A 17,078-nucleotide genomic window follows, 5' to 3' on the forward strand; every position below is an offset into this window, starting at 1 on the left:
GTCTTTGTGGAAAGTGAGTGCTCACACAAAAAAAGTAATCTTAAATCGTGTAATCTTAATTTTCAAATTGCAAATTTCACAAAATGGACAATTATGGAATTTGGGAAATGGTGCTGGTGTAATGTAAATTTTACCCATGAATAATTATTTTCTGTCTACATTTTGACGCTGCAACATGGGCGCAATGTGCTGACTGAATACCATTCCATTACATGACCCTTTTTTGAAATGTTATTACATTGTAGCATTTTTAAAATGAAAGCTTCAAGGGCGGACTTGTGGCTCTACACCTCACGCCAGTTTCATCAGTGAGTAGTCCTGTACTCTGATACCCCAGCATCAGCCGTTGCTTGTTGCCTCTGTGATCCAGATCCTGAAAGGGGCAGCTACAAGTGAGGGTGCACCAGGCTGTGAAGTCCAAGACACTTAAATTGTATCAAATTCCTTTATTTCAATTTTAATCCTTTCCATGGGTAATAGCACAAACAGTTCAGCCAACGTGTTTCGTTCCTACAAGGAGAACTTAATCAGGGCTTAATATCACAAAATTGTATAACTCTGTTGCTCAGATCCAAGGTCGACCAACCGGTGTATTGCACTGGATGCAAGGAAAGTACCAAGGGCTAAGTAGAACCTGAAACAAAGCTTCCATTCACCCCATCAGGGTGTGCTCGTCCCAGATAGCGGTTCAGAGCAACACAGAGTTATACACTTTTGTGATATTAATGAACTTCTCCTTATGGGAACAGAACGCGTTGGCGGAACTGTTTGTGCTATTACCTATGGAAAGGACTAAAATTGAAATAAAGGCGTTTGATACAACGTTGTAGCATTTGTCTGGCACCTCATGTTCCTGACAGCACCCAACTTACCTCCTAAAGGTTGAGTAAAGTACATATGAGCTTGAATAGGTTACTCTGCTTGCTGTGCGTGGCCGATTGAGTTTGGTCGTTTTGTGTGGATTACGTGGTAAGAGTTTGAGTGCTGTACTTGAGGCTCGCAGGGTGCTCCAAGCTCCCTGTGGTGAAATTATGCTGAACTATGGAGGGAAGTAGACACATGTAAAAGGGGGAGGATCTAGTTTATGTATACTTACCATCTCCAAGTAAGCAAGTACTTTGTTCATTGTGCATGGTAGGCCGATGGTGTCTTTAGAGCAGGGGGCCTCAAACTTGGAGGCCCCTCATAGGGAGGCGTTGACTGATCCCAGGGGGGTGTCATTCTCTGGTTAAAAGAAGCATTATGCTGATAGCAGTGCATTGTTTTAAGCTGGAAACAATGTTCAGCAGTCAGCAACTCTGTAATGCCCGTTGCTAACATATTTTGTCATTATTACCTGGCTGGCAGTATGTATCGAAAAGGAAGGGACTCCAACACTTCTTCAAACCTTTTCGGATAATCACACTGTGGATACTTGTTGATGCAAGTAAGGCCTGGCTAACCAGATTACTGTGTTTGACAATCATGTTTTTGATTGCATTTTTAAAAGGTTTAACAGAACTCAACTGTAATGTTTAAGTAACTCTAGACATATTTCAGCATTGCCAAGTTAATAGAATAATTGTGAAAAATTCTAGGGGGTTCCAATGATTCTTTTTATACTGAGAGCAGGGGGAGGGCGTAGCATTAAGCAATTTGAAGACCACTGGCTTGGAGTAACCTAAGTGGAGATATGTATGGTGGTGTACATGAAGTTTAGAGGGTGCTTCAAATGTGTTTATGCACTTAATCATGGCGTAAAGAAGAGAGATTTGAAAGTGACTTGCGGCAGGCCACATCTGACGTCAGTGATGAGTCTTAAAGTTAATGAACCACCTTCACCATAACGCAAAAAAGGGAACAAGGATAATTTATGGAGCCTTTGGTCTACCTCCTGGGGTCCTCCTAGGCCAATTCATGTGTGTAGTTTAGCGCCAGGCATTTATAGGACTGTTGGCCTAACTCCCCCCTCTGTTTGCCAGGAAGATTTCTTTGACTTAAAAATGTAGTTAAACAATCAAATATAAATCAACATATTGGAAAGATTTCTTATGAAAAAACTGTAACAAAAACATGACAATGAGGAAAAAAACATAGAAGGAAATTCACATAAGCATTAATGAGTCCCAAAAGTAGTACAACAGTTCTCCTTTTGTACATAGTCTTACATGCCTTTGGGAATCGCCCCCAAAATATCGAATCCAGTATTAATTCAAATACGAAGAGGGCACAATCACTTCACTTTGTACTCACTGTATGTGAATATTCCCTGAATATTCCCATGGTATTCCTCCTTTAGATGTTTTTATGGCCATTTCACATGATTCTATACTAGATCACCACAGGAGTACTAATTTACATACTACAAACGCCTTTTGATTAGGCTTCATCAAGAGTTGCATAAAGTATACAATACTCTTTCTCTGTTCACTCTAGGTTAGCTTGCACCCAGCCCCTACTCAGATGGAGTTTACCGTAGGCCCCAGATTTTAACCACAATCAGTAGGGTAATATAAAAAACCTTGGGATGGCTTTCCCATGATATAGCATTGCAGAGACATATGTTACGTATGCCGAACTTTATGAGACCCTTTCCAAGGCTTTTAAAGAGGGAAGTGGTGGGTCAGCCCTTTGTTGGCATTTATATCAATGGATTTATCTCAATGATCCCACCAAGATGTGATACAGGAAAAGGGTCGCTAAATTATCTGAGCAGACTGCTCAAATTTCGCATCAGTATCCGTTTTTTTTCAATCCCAAGACCCTGTGCCCCAGAATTAGTAAAGTTTGGGTCTGTGGTACTGCAACCAAACATGTGGCCTTGTCATCCAGCGAGAGTGTGAGAGTTCAGTTCACAGTGCTTCAAGAGCAATGACGCTGGTGCTTAGATTCATTGGAAGCAGCATAAAGGTAGGTGTTCATGAGAGAAAGTGTGTCTGACCACATCTTCCGTCAGTGCCACTACTTAGTTTGGACAGTAATAAGTGCTGGGCCTGAAGTTTTTCTCAGAAGCCAGTGGGCGGGGCTGAGAAATGACGGTCAGTGAATAAAAAGTCTCTGTATTCTTGATTCCGCGTGATTCCTTACCATACACTCTGTCTCCCTTTATCTCACTTACAGGTTCTTTTTCATCCCTATTTTCTCCCTTTGTCGCTGTTTTTGCATATTTTTTCTCCATCTTTACCCCTTTTATGATTCTCTGTCTTTTGGTCTGGGTCAAAGTCTGATGAGGAAAGACAAAAATTAGGGATCCACTTGCAACCACCAGTCCAACTTGTCGGTGCCTGGAACGCTGCATAAGGTTTCGGACGGGTGGGCGTGGCATGTGGCGCAAAAGGCCATGAACCCACGCACATTATTTTTACTACCCTAATGAAGTGCAGGACACAAGCAACTGAAAATGTTATAGAAAGTTTTTTTTAATAACAATAAGCAAAAGTCTATGAAGAATACATTTCCTCCCCAATCAATACATCTTCATGGTCTGATAAATAAGACATATTACAAGCAATACAGCATTGCAGCTTATTACTGATGGACTCATCTCGTCAATTGTTCAATTTTCACACTTCGGATAAACCAATGAATGCGCTACTTACGGGTGAATATTACTCAAAGGACAATAGAATTAATCCTGAACCCCATCGCTAAGAGACCCCATTAAAATTAGTGTCATCGTTAGAAAAGCAGTCAGTAACAAAGTGCCTCTTGTGGGCTCGGGTTATAAGGGCTCTTTCGCCAATTTTAATAATAGCGGATTCCGATGATTTACTCGTCCATTAGTAAAACAAACCAGCTTACTCCAGGTACTCTAGCTGTTAAGTGACTCTTTAGTGTCACTATCTGAAAAATAGTTATTAGGGAAGTGATATAGATAGATTAAAGGTCACATGTTTACCTTAAGAAGGGGAGCTTCCATTGCTGTCATCATTAAACATGGCCGAAAGCAAGGCGCATTGATTCGTTTTTACAGGGAACATCCGGTTTAAGCACACTCAGCTTTGTTAAGTTTGGGAAATGGTTCTGGCCATATGTAAGGGTTTAGTAAGGGAGCGCCTGCACGACCACCGTCACCCTATACCTACAACACCATAATACACCTATGCCGTACCCCTCTTATACTTTGCAGTAATATTTGCATCCTATTTCTGTACCAATTCCCTGAAAGATCCAACCCCTATATCATCATCTATAACTTAGTGCTCCACATGACACTCACACTGCTATATACAACCTACACTACCAACTTACAATAACACCACAGCTTTTATCACCATCTTTATGTACATTGATACTTCAGTAATGCAAACCTATACTCACCATGTACATCTTGCAGCACCTTATAAATCACTGTCTGAGTCCTACTTTACCACTTACTCGAAACACACATACACAGGCACCTACATTCTCTTCTTCCATCAATAACACCCAACACTACATGCACACTACACAACCACCTAAATTACTGTTGCTTCACCCCCTTTGTTCCCACAGGCATATTGTGCTGCTGGTTGAACCAGGAGTTACCAACAGTGCTAACGTGCTGTTCACCTGCTACTCTCTACCCATCATTTATTGCATTTTCTCATTCATCCCCAATGTCACCAATCACACCACAGCCTACATCTCCAAGTAGCTATGCCTACACCTTATCCACCAATAAATTACAACACCAGCTTGGAAATATATACCCACCTGTGCAGTACACATACAGCACTGGCAACTAAAATCCTACACCAATTACAATCTACATACGACACAATGTTATGGTATTTTATATGAGTTGTATAAAGCGCAAGTTCACCAGGGAAGTTCCTTGTCGCTGAACAGTAGAAGACAGCATACGACCAGAGAAAATGTCATCATAGGCTTGTCGAAAGAGCCAAGTCTTCATACGTTTGCGGAAATGCTTGTAATTCATGCTAGATCTAATCTCTGGGGGCATGGAATTCCAAGTCTGAGGGACAATCCCAGCTAATCTAGACCCACCTATTCTCTTCCATTTGAAAGGGGAAATTCTGAGGAAGTTATTGTGCCTAGACCTGAGATTACAGTCAGGTACATCTTTTTTAACTCAAGATGATAGAAAGATAGGACATGTTCCATTTAAGGATTTAAACATAAATCAACTTGACTTAAAAATTGAGCATTATTCCACTGTTAATCAGTGGAGTTTTTTCAATAGAGGGGTAATGTGGCAGCATTTAGACTTTTGACAAATGAGCCTTGCTGCCTCATTTTGATACAACGAGAGAATGTCCCAGTTGAGAACAATTAAAACAGATAAATCAATGCAAGAATTGATCAGTTGTATCTTAAGTAGGGGTGGGCGGAATTTGCGAAATTGCCTTTTGCAAACTTCCATGAAATGGCAAAAAATCTCTGTGCACATGCGAAATTTTGTGTGTTTGCAGAGATTTTCAGGGGCGGGGCTTCTTTGAGAGTTCATAGTGCTTTTCCTACACTACAGCTGCATAAAGGGTCAGAAGAGTGGTCTCCAGCGACCATGTGTGTGTGTAACTTTGCCATCGTGCCGAAGGGCGCCAGGGTCCCTTGAGTGAGCTGTCAATCCCAGTGGGTAAAGGGCTGGAAGACGGTGCACACTGCTAGTGTGTGGGGTGGGGCCAAACGGGGGGCTTCTATGCGAGTTCAAATGCCTCTTGTGTTTATAAAAGGTCAGAGACCGATGAGAGCAGCAGATGAGGAGAAAGAAGCTCCTGGTCACAGGAACTGCACGGGGATTGCGCTCGTGAAAGTCAAGGATGCTAAGGACTCCATCAAGCATCACAGCTAATTTTCGTTGGTGGATATGCGGAGAAAACCGTTGCAATAGAATTCCGTTCCGCAGTGGATCGCAGAAGTTTTAACATTTTTGCATTCCGCGCAGAACTCGAAAATGCTGAAATTTCGCAAATTCCCGAGTGGAACGGAATTTGCCGCCCACCCCTAATCTAAACAAAGTTAAGCCCCATCATACGGTCTTTCCAAAAATGTATGTGATTTCATTTTATCACAATATTCAAATTAATCAATTTATAAAGTACAAAACAAATCCTAAATTAATATATTTAGAAGAACAGGTGGATGAGGTGATAAGTGCATGGGAAGGATTGTGAGGAAGGACAGTAGTGTGTATATATACACGTCAGTAAATTAATAGAAAACTATCCCGACAGTTTCCTGGCAGATGCATTAAATGTCACATCATAACATAATAGCAGATATACATTCTCTGTCATATATGTCTGACAAAATGATAAAGAAGTGTCAATGTTTCGACCCCCAGAAGTAACAGCCAACTTTGCTCCTTGTGGGCGGGGTCTTCATCAGGACCAAAGTGACGGGAGGGGAGTGGGCACCGATAAAAACAGCTATATTGCTTCGGGCTATAAATAGGAAAGCTGGGCTCTATAGGCTCTCAGATTTCTTCATAGATGATCGTAGTATTCAAAGAGAAAGAAGGGCCCAGGTTGATCGGTAACCTGTGGCTTCGGGCTGCTGGCATGACCGGTGACTCAGCTAACCCGATTCTGAAGCAACTGCAATCTTCAATTAGGTCCTTTAGGGAGGCAAAGATAGAGGGAATTGTCATACTCTAATCTAGAGATTACCAAATCCACCAAAATCTGAATTAGAGCTTTGAAAGTAAAAGTCTGCCAATTATCTTTATTCTTTGTAGTTTGGCGAAGCAGGCAGAAGTGAAGGTTCCCAAATGGGGTTTTCAACGATAAATACTTATTAATGATAATTCCGAGACTCCTAACATAATTCTTGGATTTAGGAGGATTGCCCATCGATAGAGGCCAGAAAGACGGATTCCACAGATCCCGTTTGTTGTGAGTGATGACAATCTCAGTCTGATCAGAGTTAAGCTTTAAATGGTTGCTATTCAGCCAACCTCTTATAAACAACATGGTGTTTTGAAAGAATTCCAATTAATTCAGGCGAGTGATTAATGGGGATTAGTAACTGCAAATCATCGGCTTAACTGTAAATTCAGATTTTCCTCTCTTTCAATGAGTGCACCAGGGGTCGAATATACAAATTAAAGATATATGGAGACAAAGAAGGTCCCTAAGGAACTCCACACGTAAGCTGGACCTTGGGTGAAATGAAAGGGGATAGGCGGACATACTGTGACTGATCGTTTAAAAAAGATGTAACCCAGGCCAATGCCGAATCCTGAAGGACTGTGGTTCTGACACAGTCCACCTAAATCTCATGGTTGACTGTGTCAAATGCTGCTGACAAATCTAGCAGGACTAGGGCTAGTGTATTACCTCTTTCTGTCTCCATCCGCATGTCATCAATGACGGAGAGGATGACTGTTTTCGTTGAATGGGTAGAGCATAAGGTAGTAATCAAATGGGCCAGTTATTTTTCATGGTAAGGGGATCCGTTACCTTACACCTTTACCAGCCTTCACCAACTACACTCCACACCAGCAATTACAACATGCACATTATACCTCACCTACACCTAATGCAACGGTCCTATGTACACCCTGCAGTACACAATACCCTACTCACACGGACACTGGATTCTGCATCACTACCTACATCACCATCTCATCTGCACCCTACAGCATTTTCTCCTTACATACTCTACCACTACCTACACAACTAATAACCTACATCACCATCACCTTAATCCCCATACAGCTTCATAGTTCCTACTCCAGCTACACACTACATCACCACATACACTACATAACCCTATAGTGCCCTTCCTAAGCACAATCTACACCACCATACACACGTTATACTCCTGCCACTTACACATCTTATATCCTTCAACACCTATTCCTCAGTGTCAATTTTTTTTACCTACAATGTACTATAGCACCTTCAGCTATGTCGAAAACCCTGTGCAACACAAACACTTCATCACCACACACCAGCTGCACCCCCTGCACCACAAACTACATAACAACATGCTACTAATGCTCAACCAACACATACACTACTACACATTTCACCAAATTCAGCATGCATACAGCCCCACGTCTACGTTCACCAACTTTTTTCTTTAACTGTGTTATCAAGGGTTTTAGGTTTTTCAAATTGCGTATAGTTAAATGGAGTTTAGAAGTTGTAATAAGAAAGTGTGAGAAGTTTACTTTGAATGATACTGATACAATGAGCCTTCTAGGACAACCAAAAGTTAAACTCTTCTTGTAGTGAGATTGAGGAAGGTAGGTGAGCCACTGTCCATCCCAGTAGGATCAACATGCTAGAAGGCGCGCCTATCTTCGTGGGATCAGGGGAATGGATCCCTTACCTCAGCCTGACAGGTGGAGGGAGGATAGTTTACCAAATATAAATAAGTAAATTAAGTGGTTTATCAAGTAACTACTTACAAGCAAAGGATGGTAATTGTAGTATTGTTTTACTCCTTCCCAGTCCTATACATCAGTGCAGTCAAAAAGTCCCTGCAGTCCCATGCCAGAGTTTACAACCACTGTGCAAGCGCATATTCTTTTGTTTTAAGACATCTGTCGTCCTACGCCTACCCCTGCACGCTAAATGACTTGTTGTTTACAACATATATGTGTAAACCCTGGCATGCATGCCCCTTAGAACTGTGAGCGAAGCTTGCACACAGTGGGTCTCTGCTTCTCCTGCCTGCGAAGGGAGCTTGTGTTGCTGCTGATAGTATTGTGTCAGTGCTGTGTGTGAGGAACGTGCACTGCTGCTGACGTATTGTACCTGTTTCAAGTGTGAGATTCATTTGCCCTTGTGAGGGGTATTAGTCTATTTGATTAGAATTCCAGGGAAATTGTTCCTGCACATGCTGTACCTGTTCTGTGCTTCAGGGTAGCTTGCATTGATGCTGCCATGCTTTGCTTATTCTGTGCATGGGAGAAGCTTTCGCCTCTTCTGTCCCGATTGTCCCGATTCTGTGTTTCAGTGAAGCTTGCACTGATGAAGCCATGCTATGCTTATTCTGTGTATGAGAGAAGCTTTCACCTCTTCTCTCCATATTGTTCCCGGTATGTATTTCAGTGAAGCTTGCATTGATGCAGCTATGCTTTGCTTATTCTCTATATAAGAGAAGCTTTCCTCATTGCTGTCCATATTGTGCCGTTCTGTGTTTCAGGGAAGCTTGAATTGATGCAGCTATGCTTTGCTGATTCTGTGTATGAGAGAAGATTTCACCTCTTCTGTCCACATTGTTCCCGTTTTGTGTTTTAGGGTAGCTTGCATTGATACGTTTATGCTTTGCTTATTCTGTGTATGAGAGAAGCTTTCACCATGGCTGTGCACATGGTGCCTGTTCTGTGTTTCAGTGAAGCTTGCATTGATGAAGCCATGCTTTGCTGATTCTGTGCAGGAGACACGTTTTCTCCATCGCTGTCCATATTGTCCCTCTTCTGTGTTTCAGTGAAACTTGCATTGATACGTTTATGCTTTGCTTATTCTGTGTATGAGAGAAGCTTTCACCATTGCTGTCCATATTGTACATGATCTGTGTTTCAGGGAAACTTATGCTGATGCTGTCATGCCTTGCTTATTCTTCGCATGAGAGAAGAGTTCACCTCTTCTGATTATATTGTGCCCGTTCTGTGTTCCAGGGTAGCTTGCATTGCTGAATTCATGCTTCGCTTATTCTGTGTGTGAGAGACGCTGTCCATATTGTGCCCTTTCCGGTTTCTGTTTCAGGGAAGCTTGCTCTGGTATAGCCATGCTTTGCCTATGTTGTGTATGAGATAAGCTATCACTGCCGCTGTTTATTCTATACCCTACTGTGTTTTCAGGGAAGCTTGCACTGAGGCAGCCATACTTTGCCTACTCAGTGTATGAGAGCAGCTATCGCCGCTGTTGTCAATAATATTCTCTTCTGCGTTCTCAGGGAAGCTTGCACTGATGAAGTCATGTTTTGCCTATTCTGTGTGTGAGTGTGTTCTCAGGGAAGCTTGCACTGGTGCAGCCATGCTTTGCCTATTGTGTGTGTAAGAGTGTTCTCAGGGAAGCTTGCACTTATGCAGCCATACTTTGCCTAGTCTGTGTATGAGAGCAGCTATCGCCGCTGTTGTTGCTTCTGCGTGTTCAGGGAAGCTTGCACTGATGAAGTCATGTTTTACCTATTCTGTGTGTGAGAGTGTTCTCATGGAAGCTTGCACTGATGCAGCCATACTTTGCCTACTCTGTGTGTGAGAGCAGCTATCGCCGCTGTTGTCAATAATATTCTCTTCTGCGTTCTCAGGGAAGCTTGCACTGATGAAGTCATGTTTTGCCTATTCTGTGTGTGAGTGTGTTCTCAGGGAAGCTTGCACTGATGAAGTCATGTTTTGCCTATTCAGTGTGTGAATGTCTTCTCAGGGAAGCTTCCACTGATGACGTCATGTTTTGCCTAGTCTGTGTGTGAGAGTGTTCTTAGGGAAGCTTGCACTGATGCAGCCATACTTTGCCTACTTTGTGTGTGAGAGCAGCTATAAACCCCTGTTGTCAATAATATTCGCTTCTGCGTTCTCAGGGAAGCTTGCACTGGTGCAGCCATGCTTTGCCTATTCTGTGTGTGAGAGTGTTCTCATGGAAGCTTGCACTGATGCAGCCATACTTTGCCTACTCTGTGTGTGAGAGCAGCTATCATCCCTGTTGTCAATAATATTCTCTACTGCGTTCTCAGGGAAGCTTGCACTGATGAAGTCATGTTTTGCCTATTCTGTGTGTGAGTGTGTTCTCAGGGAAGCTTGCACTGATGAAGTCATGTTTAGCCTATTTAGTGTGTGAATGTCTTCTCAGGGAAGCTTGCACTGATGACGTCATGTTTTGCCTAGTCTGTGTGTGAGAGTGTTCTCAGGGAAGCTTGCACTAATGAAGCCATGTTTTGCCTATTCTGTGTTTGACAGTGATCTCAGGGAAGCTTGCACTTATGCAGCCATGATTTGCCTATTCTGTGTGTGGGAGTGTTCTCCGGGAAGCTTGCACTGATGATGTTATGTGTTCCCTATTCTGTGTGTGAGCGTGTTCTCAGGGAGGGAAGCTTGCACTGATGAAGTCATGTTTTGCCTATTCTGTGTGGGAGTGTGTTCTCAGGGAAGCTTGCACCGATGATGTCATGTTTTGCCTATTCTGTGTGTGAGAGTGTTCTCAGGGGAGCTTGCACTGATGAAGTCATGTTTTGCCTATTCTGTGTGTGAGTGTGTTCTCAGGGAAGCTTGTACTAATGAAGTCATGTTTTGCCTATTCTGTGTTTGAGAGTGTTCTCAGGGAAGCTTGCACGTATGCAGCCATGATTTGCCTATTCTGAGTGTGAGAGTGTTTTCAGGGAAGCTTGCACTGAAGACGTCATGTTTTGCCTATTCTGTGTGTGTGAGTGTTCTCAGGGAAGCTTGCACTGATGACGTCATGCTTTGCCTATTCTGTGTGTGAGAGTGTCCTCAGGAAAGCTTGCACTGATGCAACCATGTTTTGCCTATTGTTTGTGAGAGTGTTCTCAGGGAAGCTTGCACTTATGCAGCCATGATTTGCATATTCTGTGTGTGAGAGGGTTCTCCGGGAAGCTTGCACTGATGACGTTATGTGTTGCCTATTCTGTGTGTGAGTGTGTTCTCAGGAAAGCTTGCACTAATGAAGTCATGTTTTGCCTAGTCTGTGTTTGAGAGTGTTCTCAGGTAAACTTGCACTGATGCAACCATGTTTTGCCTATTGTGTGTGAGAGTGTTTTCAGTGAAGATTGAAATAATGAAGTCATGTTTTGCCTATTCTGTGTTTGAGAGTGTTCTCAGGTAAGCTTGCACTGATGCAACCATGTTTTGCCAATTGTGTGTGAGAGTGTTTTCAGGGAAGATTGCACTTATGCAGTTATGTGTTGCCTATTCTGTGTGTGAGAGTGATCTCAGGGAAGCTTGCACTGATGAAGTCATGGTTTGCCTATTCTGTGTGTGAAAGTGATCTCAGGGAAGCTTGCACTGATAAAGTCATGGTTTGCCTATTCTGTGTGTGAGTGTGTTCTCAGGGAAGCGTGCACTGATGATGTCATGGTTTGCCTATTCTCTGTGTGAGAGTAATCTCAGGGAAGCTTGCACTGATGAAGTCATGGTTTGCCTATTCTGTGTGTGAGAGTGTTCTTAGGGAAGCTTGCACTAATGAAGTCATGTTTTGCCTATTCTGTGTTTGAGAGTGTTCTGGGGAAGCTTGCACTGATGCAACCATGTTTTGCCTATTGTGTGTGAGAGTGTTCTCAGGGAAGCTTGGACCTATGAAGCCATGATTTGCCTATTCTCTGTGTGAGAGTGTTCTCAGGGAAGCTTGCACTGATGACGTTATGTGTTGCCTATTCTCTATGTGAGAGTGTCCTCAGGGAAGCTTGCACTGATGCAGCCATGCTTTGCCTATTCTTTGTATGAGGGAAGCGGTCACGCTGGTGCCTATAGAATACCATTCTGTGTTTTCAGGGAAGATTGCAGTGATGACGTCATATTTTGCCTATTCTGTGTGTGAGAGTGTTTTCAGGGAAGCTTGCACTGATGCAGCCATGCTTTGCCTATTCTTTGTATGAGGGAAGCGATCACGCTGGGCCCTACAGAATACCATTCTGTGTTCTCAGGGAAGCTTGCAGTGATGCAGCCATGATTTGCCTATTCTCTGTGTGAGAGTGTTGTCAGGGAAGCTTGCACTGATGACGTTATGTGTTGCCTATTCTGTATGTGAGAGTGTCCTCAGGGAAGCTTGCACTGATGCAGCCATGCTTTGCCTATTCTTTGTATGAGGGAAGCGGTCACGCTGGTGCCTACAGAATACCATTCTGTGTTCTCAGGGAAGCTTGCAGTGATGCAACCGAGCTGTACTATTCTGAGCAGGAGAGAAGCTGACACCCCCTGACTGTCTATACTGGACCTGTTTTGTATCTCAGGGAGGAGTGCATAGAATCTACCATGTTGTGCGTGTTCTGTGTGTGAGAGAAGGTGTCACTGCTGCTGTCAATGCTAGAGATGTGAGTTAGTGAGTGACGCTTCACAAAACAGTTTCACGAAACTGAAACCATCGCCTTCGTCAAGGCTCGTTTATTTGCAGTTTCTATTAAGCATGAAAATGGCCAGATGTCACATGACACACTGAAAAATATATGCTTGTGTCATGAAACCGTCTGATTTTGCACCATAAATTTGATACACAAAGACATGTGAATAATATAGTGCCCCGAAGTCAAGGAAATATAGCACAGTTACTTTTTAGCACTTTCTTTCTGGGTTCTACTTTATAGATAGTACCTTAAGGCACACAAGATTAGGAAGCACCCTGAATACTCAAGGCTCATTGGTTCTTCAGGCAACAGATTAAGCACTGGCAGAAAAATCCTCCACTCATGATAGAGATGCTCATGTGAACCATACAGCATAGAAGTGACAGAATCCAATCAGAAGCCTGGGAATAGGGAGCTTCTTCGTATACCAACACTTGATTTACAGGCGCCAGCAGCCATAACTCGAAATATAAACCAACAAATTAAAAGAGTATAAAATCAAATATTATTTTTCATAAAATGAGACATTTTCTAAAAGTAAGCTTCGTTGTCAATGTCTGCTTCCGAGTCTCGATGACTCTTTCATTTAGATTAATTTCCAAGAGGGCTTATTTACTTCTGTAATATTTATCTAACGAGGGCTAATGTATTCATATTATGTCCAGATTAAGTACTCAACTGAGCGATTACTGATGCTGTAAAATATCCCCAAAGCTTCAGTAAAATGTTTCATGGCAAAGGCAGAAAAGAACAAACATTGGCGATGCGAATAGGTCAGGCGTGCATTTTGAGTCCTGACTGAAACATTAAAAGAGCCTGCTACTGTGAACGAACTAAGCGAAAAGAGATTGATTTTTGTATAAAATGCATCTATGACACAAAGAATGTAGTGTTTGAGTATTCAGATCATTTTCGAAAAATAAAACAGTTCCTCATGAATTGCAATGCAAGCATTCCTTATGATGATAAATCATAGACAGAGCCAAAGAACACTTTATATACATTTTGAATAATTTTAGACATATAAGACTTCCGCGCCAGACCAGCCCCCAGCAATCAATGCAAGTGTCATTGCAATTCATTGTCAATGTCATTTAGTAATGTACACACCTTTTTCAATTCAAATACACACTTTTCAATGTTGGTATGCATATTGTAATTAAACCAAACAAAAGCTTCTAAATCAGTTGGTTGGACTGAATACAGGAGAGCTACCCGTAGGTAGCAGGAGAGCTACCAGCACCCCACGAGCTACTCATTGGAGGAGCCAGAAACAGACTTTTTCCTACAGTGAACCCTGAAGACACAGATGCAGCCCTCTACAATGCATTGGAAAATGAAATTTGGGATAATCTTTCATGGTTAGAAGCAACTTTCAACCAATCAATAACAACAAGTAGTGTCAGGGTTGAAGATCGGCTCACTCAGTGATGTTACCAGGTCCTCTTACATACCTAGTCATAGAAAAACACGTAACTTCCGGCTCCACAAAGGAAAATAACTTAAAGTGCAACGTACACCATGCACACATAAGCACAGGGCATGATACAGTAGCCCCAGATGCTCTGAGGCAACCAGTCTCCAAAGTAAGAGATGCGCAGATGAAGGGAATCCGTGAAACAACTATGGTTATCAAAATGTGGCATCCAGAACTCCACAGAGCAGGCGCGTGCCTACACAGCCAAGGCAGCGTCCACCACAAACCTCTCGGCACCACCGGTACCCAGACCAGGGTGCAAGAAAAGAACCTTCATCTCCATGATAATCAACACTACACCCCTGCACACTGAAAGGTTAGACAACGCCACCTGCGGTCCACTTACATGTCCCTTTACAAACTTAAGCATGGACACAGGTGCCCGAGTTGTTCACTGGAAAGAGGACGGCCATCTTGAATTTCTGCAAGTAACAAGTCAAACAGTTAACTTACGCCAAGTTAGTTCTTAGGGTGTCGACCATGATACAAAAGATAGATTGTAATAATTGTGACACAGACATAGAACAAAGAATAGGTTGTCTCATACCAGTGAACAAAGAGATAGCATTAATCGAATTTTTTAAAATAGTGTTTATGAGGATGTGCATTTTGCTATAGGTCAGAAAGTTATAAGAAGCACTATACCTGTCAAATAGCCTACTATTTTGTGTAGCAAGTTATCATGTTTTCATAAAAATTGCCATACCAGCAGAATATTGGTTGTGTATTAACACAAGAAGTGACAATCCATGGCTTTCTTGAGCTTCCTACAGTATACTGCGGATGCGGGCGTAATAGTCCAAGTGAACCATATACCAAACATTCTGTATCCTGGTTGCCATCTTAGAGTGCGGCACTTTTCGAAATAGCAGGTCTGCTCAAACAGTTTTCATTGAACTGGGCACATCATATTTCACTCATTATATAATGTAAATAATATTTTAGTAATTACTGTTCCATTCTAACTAAAATTATTTAAACCTCTGACAAACTGTGCATGCCTGCGTTATATCAAGAACATCCATAGACCCGGCAGGTCATAAGTAATAGATATTACAATCCTTGTTATTTGTCATACCTTGACGAGGTCTCCAACGTTAACCTGTTCCCAGCGTCGAACATTCAGCGCCCAGTGCTGAACGTTCAAAGAACGAATGCTGGCCCGTCGTCCAACCGCCGTGTGCGTCACTGGGGAGGTAGCGCTCGTGACGACCGTTGGCCGACGGCAGCAATTAAAGGGATAAAGAGTTTGTTTTGTCCTCGCTCGAGGTTTCATATGAAGTAGAAATTACCCACCCTAGAGTGGCAGCCATGCTAAGAGGCAGGGTGTGGGTGGGGTCACCACAATGTACCTCGATAACATATCACTGTGATCAATATTTTCTGAGTTATTGGAAGCAGGTTGTGTATCTTCTCACAGACTGAACATGGTACAGTAAGAGAAACCCCCAACAACACCTAAGACATGGGCAGCAACACAGTGTAAATGCTATTGTGTTTGGAGAATCTGCAGAAGAACTTGTGCACAAAGCAAGCAGCGCTGAGGGAGAGGATGGGAGACACAAAAAAACTTAAAACAAGTTCAAATCCTGGCAAAATAAGAATCAAAACAAGCACTATTCTACACAACTTCTGAAGTAGTGTGGCTCACTGGTTAGAGGCGGCAGACCCGAGAGCAGAGGACGGCCTGGGACCAGGGCTCGATTCCCGGCGCGGCAGGTTTCTGGACCAGGGTCAGCGGACTCGATAATTCTCTCGCCTCGGTGCCCACTCTGATCAGCGTTCACACTCGGCAACTCTGGGCATTAGCTTGCCTCATCTTCACTAACGGCCCCACTAGACCGCCGGGGATGCCTGGTCTCACCCTGGAGATACCCATTAAGGGACCATCTCTCAGGGAAGCCAGGAAGGGTTTCGCAGCGGTCGAAGCGCCTTGGGACCCTCCGGGTAAGTAGTGCGCTATATAAATGCCTATACATTTACATACATTTACATTTACATTTACAATGACAACAAGATGTAAACAAAAATACAGGGACCCATTGATTATTTACCGCTTATTTAGCTTGACACAACAACAATACGAGTTACCCAAAAATACACAGACACATTGATTATTTATTGCAACCTAGAAATTGTAAATAATCCTCTTTGCAGCAGCAGCAGCAATAGAGACGAGATAAGAAGATTTACAGCCCTTTTTACAGAAATGAGCAATGAAGCAAATGAAAAAAAACGAGCGCTTGTGTAAAATACTCCCAAGCAAAGAAAAAATGTGTTCCGAAAACATTTGCTAAGATGGGATAGTAGTAATAGGTCCATGCTCCCTAAGCAGGCTGTACACAGGAAGAGGCATAACGCATAAATGCCTTGGACAAATGGGGAGAAGGAATATGAGAGTGACAATGGAGCCAGCAAACGGAAGCTTATGGGCGGGTTGAAGCCCACAAAGTATATACATCATGTCTCATTAAAAAAGCACATTCACTGTCTAGAGCCGAGACTTAAAAATAACAAATGGGTACATTCGTTACGAGCTTCTACTTTTGAAAAACTAGCAGGAGTAAGGCAAATTCAGACACACGGCTCTGCAGCATGGTGGGTTAACATAGTGTAAATTGAGCAATTCATAGCCTTTTCCATTTCTTTCATT

The 17,078-nt window shown here is 42.7% G+C and overlaps 1 protein-coding gene across 2 annotated transcripts in view; it reads right to left on the reverse strand.

Annotated features, from left to right (window-relative positions):
* LINGO1 (leucine rich repeat and Ig domain containing 1) overlaps nt 1-17,078 on the reverse strand; it is a 922,926-nt gene that overhangs the window by 171,170 nt on the left and 734,678 nt on the right. The gene's annotated exons all lie outside the window — the stretch shown is intronic.

Source organism: Lissotriton vulgaris, chromosome 2_2 (assembly GCF_964263255.1).
Source record: "Lissotriton vulgaris chromosome 2_2, aLisVul1.2, whole genome shotgun sequence".
NCBI lineage: Eukaryota > Metazoa > Chordata > Amphibia > Caudata > Salamandridae > Lissotriton > Lissotriton vulgaris.